This window comes from Marmota monax, unplaced genomic scaffold (assembly GCF_021218885.2).
Source record: "Marmota monax isolate L192 unplaced genomic scaffold, Marmota_monax_Labrador192_F-V1.1 WCK01_AAM20220418_F8-fsc00134, whole genome shotgun sequence".
Taxonomy (NCBI): Eukaryota; Metazoa; Chordata; class Mammalia; order Rodentia; family Sciuridae; genus Marmota; species Marmota monax.
Genome location: NW_026692281.1, coordinates 3,655,468 through 3,661,399, shown reverse-complemented (window position 1 = coordinate 3,661,399; position 5,932 = coordinate 3,655,468).

Genomic DNA, 5,932 nt, shown 5'->3' with positions numbered 1-5,932 from the left:
CCAGGCATCCCAGGGGCTTGCAGAACTACAACTCCCAGAAGGCCAAGCGACTAATGCCTGTTTCTCTTCCTGCAGCCGCACTTTAAATCAGTTTGTCACCGATAATTATGTCAAAGGTTGTGAGAAGTGCAGGAGTATGGGATTACCCTGTGCGGAAGAATGGGGTTAAAATTACCAAAAGCAACTAGAAAGATGAGAAATACACCCATTCACACCCCCTCGAGGGACCCTCTTGCTTTAGCTATTGGCAAAAGGTTACCAGGACTCGCTAATTACTCAAGCCTTGGTCTAGGAGAGAAATCCTGCAGGGGAATTAGAGGTCAAGTGCTTTAGTTGCTGCCAGGAGACTAGTGGCTTTGGTATTCAAATGGAAGTGGATCAGAGGTGGGAAAAGGAGGAACTGAGGAGGGGTTGATACAAAAACTGGGATATATTGGGGTTGGGGAGGGACGTTTTTCCTTCCAGCTGCCAGTTCATTCAATGATTACTGAGCAGAGACTGTCAATTGTAAGTCAATGAAGAATGTACTGAAGGGAGGCACTGGGATAGGCAAAGATAAAAGCAGGTCCTTGCCTTTGAGAATCAGGAGAGACTGAAAAGTAACCCATTAATTGCAGTACAGTAAGGTATCCTAATATATGGATAGATAGGTGTAAACTGTGAAGAGAAGATGTAAATAAGTCTCAAATGGTAACTAAGAATTTGCCAGACCCTAGAAAGGAATGGGCTTTCCAGGACAAGATACAACACATAAAGAAAGGACAAGTGGTTCAGGATGTCTGAAGCATAAGGTTCTTACATGGGGTGTGAAGGTGAGAAAGAGAAGTGGGAGACTAGAAGAGAGAGGCTAGAGACAGTTTGTGAAATACTTTAAATATCAAACTAAAGAATTCTGACTTAATCCTGTAGGCACACATTCATCCAGTACACATTTATTAAGTGCTTATTATGTGCCAAACAATGCAGAATTATATTGAAATATTTTTGTTGTTGTTGTTCTGGGGATTGAACTCAGGGCCTCGTGCATGCTTAGCATTCACTCTAGAATTGAGATACACTACCAGATTATTCTAAATTAAAATAATTTTAAAAGTACAGCAGTGATAAGGTTGGAAGGTTATATAGTGAGTTGACAGTGGAAGCAAGTTGGACAATGATTAGAAGAGTTGAGATCAGGCAAGAGGGAGTTAGTTACTGAAAGAACACAGCCCCAGAGAGCTGAGCTGTGCACAAAAGGTGGACTTTAATTCACAATTCCAACTAAAGAAACTAGTTGGAACTAAAGGAATTCCAACTCAATCTCTCTGATTGAGCCTCACCTTTTCTGAGTGCTGTGAGCAAGCTGTCATTAAGAGAGACCAAACACATTTGTATTTTTCCATAGTGTCAGAATTTATTGAATAACAATTCACAGGCCACACCACTTTCATGGGGTGGCAGTTCATTAAATATTTGTGAGTAATCTGGTAGTCAAAAGCTGGGCAGATGCAATGTTCTTTTATTCCACTCAAGTCACAAATCACACTTGTTCAGGGTGTAGAGCTGTCAAAGTGCAGGAACTCACTCTAGGTTTGTCATGGAAGACAGTTGCAGAGTGTAAGCTTGGTGAGTCAGCTTGAGATGTCAAATTGGAGTGGGCTGTGTGTGGTCATCACAAGCAGAAGAAACCACAATCAGCTGAATCCTGAGCATGGATTCAGAAGTTTTTCACTGTGACAATTTCCTTGGGCAAGGCTCACCTTGAGGAGTGACCAGGTGATGGAATCAGGGTGCTGCCCAGTGTCTAGTCTCAAGGTGCTCCTCCTTATATGGGCCTTGAGTAAGAGTATTGTTTCATGCAGTAGCCTGGTATGTTCAAAGAGCTAATGGCTCTGGTTTTTCTGATATGAATTTGATATGCCCACCATACACATGCTTCTGATTAATTCAGTAAGTTCACAGGTAGACTTTTTTAAAATATTTTTTTTACTTGTAGGTGGACATTGTAATGCCAGATTCATGGGACTCCAATAGACCTCCAGGAGCCGAATCCGATGCAATCACACAAGAGTCTTTATTGCAAGCTCGAGCCTGGACTCACAACCGTTTCCAATGCAGGGTCCCAGGGATTGAGTCCCGGCCCTTTGTCCAGTGAGATTTTATAGGTTTCTGGGGATACTCTATGCATCACAACATTACACAGCAAATCATTCCATACCATGGTAAAATCAAACAACAACTCTTAACATTGATTAGCACATTCACTGGCGGGAACAAGTTGGGTAGGGGTGATTGGTTAGTACAAGAGGGGGATTCCTTTGAAACATGGTTTAAGCCATGAGGGGTGTACGTGCTAAACTTCGTGGTTTCCCAACATGTTATCAACCACCATAAACTACTTGGGGGTCATCTGGCATCCCAGGTATTTTCCCTGTCTCATGCTGATTGGTGGCTGCTAGGGGGCTGCTATGTGTCCTCACCTAACCTAAGTCAGAAACACCTGGCGCCACAGATCTCTCCTGTTACTTACTTACAAACAACTCAGCAGGGCGGCTATCTGCCTAGAAAGGCTCTGTGGGTTTTTTCCAAGGATAAGGGTCACGCCCCCTTCCTTAGGACAGGCCTTGAGGTAGAAGCTGCTATTTATTTATTTTCAAAAATGGGGTCACATCAGTTTCTCAGACGCAATACCTTTATTTTATTTTATTTATTTTTATATGGTGCTGAGGATCAAACCCAGTGCCTCATACATGCAAGGCAAGCACTCTGCCATTGAACCACAATCCCAACCCCTCACTGGTAGACATTTTTATTACCACAGTTATCAATTTGTGACTTATGGTTGTACTAGGCAGATATTGGTTGTTTACTTGTATGAAAAAAGATGGAGGGTCATTCTACTTTGGCACTTAAATTCAAAATGAAATTGCTTATGGCAAATTAGTGCTTTATAAAATGAAGTAACATGGGTTTAGTAACACAGGAGAACAGCTGTTCTATACATCATGGAGTAATGAATCTCAAGCCATTCTTGATGTCCACATGATTTAAATCTTCTCCAGAGAAGGAACTGAAGAATTTCTCTTCTCTCTACTCCAGACTTCATAAGTTTCATAACAGGAAATTTTTCCTGGTATGGAGCCTAACATTTTTCTGAGAGTCTTGAAGGTCCTTATCCAGATGGCACTTAAGGATCATTGAACTGGTTGCTCACAATACCTGTGGGCCTGGATCTATAAATTGGCCCCACAATGTCCTATAATAGAAAAGAAAGAGGAAGAAGTCCATATAAGTCCATATAAGAGCCTGGCCCATACTGGCTGCTATGCTGAGAGCTATATGCTATATGTATAGTTTATCATTTCATCTTCACTGTCACCATGAAGGGGATAAGCAGATGCTTTTTTTTTTTTTTTTTGGTCCTGGGGATTGAAACGAGGCACTTGACCACTGAGCCACATCCCCAGCCCTTTTTGCTTTTAATTTTGAGACAGAATCTTGCTAAATTGCTCAAAATGACTTTGAACTTGTCATCCTCCTGAGTGCTGGGATTCTAGGCATGCTCTACCAACCTTGGCTGATGCATCCTTTTTAACAAGGTAGAAAATTGACTCTGATAGGAAAAGAAAATGTGTCAGGGCCACACACTAAGTTACAAAGCAAAGACCTGAGGTCAACTTGGACCAATTACCTGCAGATTGATGAAGGAAATGCATATGAAAAAATACAGAGATCAAAAGTAAAATGAGGTGCTGGATGAACATAAAGTGCTTGAAAAGTGAGTAAACTATTTTGGGGAAAAGTGGACAGTATATATGGATATGTGTGGGAAGCAGTTTGGGAATGGTCTTTTTCCCACCCTCCACTTCCTTTATCAATCTTTACCTTTTGCCATGTCTATGGCTCTGGTAAGGGTCTAGATGTGGTAATATATCTGTTTAAATTAAATATATTATGGGATAACAGTCTGATTTTTCACAGTAATTTGGCAAATATATTTTAAGCCTCACTAAATTCCTATTTCTCACATGAAGAAATTGAGGACAAGAGATGCAAAAGATTTATTCAATGTCACCCACCTTGGCTGACAGAAACAGAACACCTGATTCATGCAATCTTCCTATGGCTCCACACAGCCTATATTAAACTGCTACAGCTCCCATGGATTCTGAATGCCTCTATTATTTCAGCTGGTTGATGTACTCCAATACAGGATGCTTTCAGAGGGCAAATCATACTCTGTGCTTCCAATACAAGGACATTGAAGGGAGATGGCAGTTAGTCTGGGAGAAGAGGCCTGGAACTTGGATGAAGGTCCATGCCATTTGTAACAATTAATATGTCCAATTAAAGAAAAATGATAAGCCATTTAATTTCTATGGGTTTTCCTTAGGTCTTTGATCTCTTTAGGAAAAGTTGTCTCACCCATTCCTTGCTATGTTTGTAAGAAACCAGGCTAGCAATGAGAGGGAGAAAAATGTCATAGGGCATGAGGGGGGAAGTAAGAAACCATAGCCTTCTGCCCCTTCTGAAGCAACATTTGAAACAGTATATCAATGTCAAGCTTGTGGCTTTCCCATACTAAGTGTTCAGTTCTCTATTGATCAGAAAGTTGTAATGGATGAAACAATATTTAGGAACTGTGCCAGCCATTGAGTTCTAATATATGATTTAATTAGAAAAACTGATTTGAGGTAGCAGGAATAAAAAAAAAAAACTTAGTTCTTTCAGGGTCAACATCATTGTTACTGCTAAGAAATGAGTAAGGAAGGCAGGTATATTGGCCGTAAAATACAAGAAATTAGAAAAAATATAAGCCAAACTATTTTTGACATGTTTTTACTTTCAGGAAATAGATCAAGATTTAAAAGGGGACACCAGAATGTTTGAATGCACTGTCTGTCTCTATGCTTCAATAGTGAACTCAACTATGAGAGGAGGCAGAGATACAACAGCCTTTGTTCTGAATTGCCTTTCAAAAAGTAGTGCTACAAAACTCAACTCAAAGTGGATCAAGGACCTAGGCATTAGACCAGAGACCCTGCACTTACTAGAAGAAAAAATAGGTCCAACACTCTATCATGTCAGCTTAAGAACCAACTTCCTCAACAAGACTCCTAAAGCACAGAAAGTATAATCAAGAATCAGTAAATGGGATGGTATCAAACTAAAAACTTCTTCACTGCAAAGAAAACAATCAAGAATGTGAACAGAGAGCCTATAGAATGGGAGAAAATGTTTACCCCTGTACTTCAGATAGAATATTAATCTCCAGGTCATACAAAGAACTCAAAAAAACTTAACACCAAAAAAACCCAAATAACCCAATCAATAAATATGCAGAGGAACTGAATAGGCACTTCATAGAAGAAGAAATATGAATGGTCAAAAATATATGAAAAAATGTTCAACATCTCTAGCAGTTAGAGAAATACAAGTTAAAACTACACTGAGGTTTCATCTCACTCCAGTCAAAAATGGCAATTATAAAGAATACAAGTAATAGTAAATGTTGGCAAGGATGTAGGGAAAAAGGTATTCTCATACGTTGCCGGTGGGACTGCAAATTGGTGCAACTACTATGAAAAGCAGTATGGAGATTCCTTAGAAAACTTGGGATGGAACCACTATTTGATCCAGTTATCCCACTCCTGAGTCTACTCTCAAAGGACTTAAAATAAGCATACTACAGTGATATAGCCACATCAGTGTTTATAGAAGTTCAATTCACAGTAGCCAAGCTATGGAACCAACTTAGATGCCCTTCAACAGATGAAGGCATAAAGAAAATGTGGTATATACACACAATTGAATATTACTCAGCCAAAAAGAACAATGAAATTATGCCATTTGCCAGTAAATGAAGGGAAATGGAGAATATTATGCTAAGTGAAATAAGCGAATCCCAAAAAACCAAAGGCCAAATGTTCACTCTGATATGTGGATATTAACC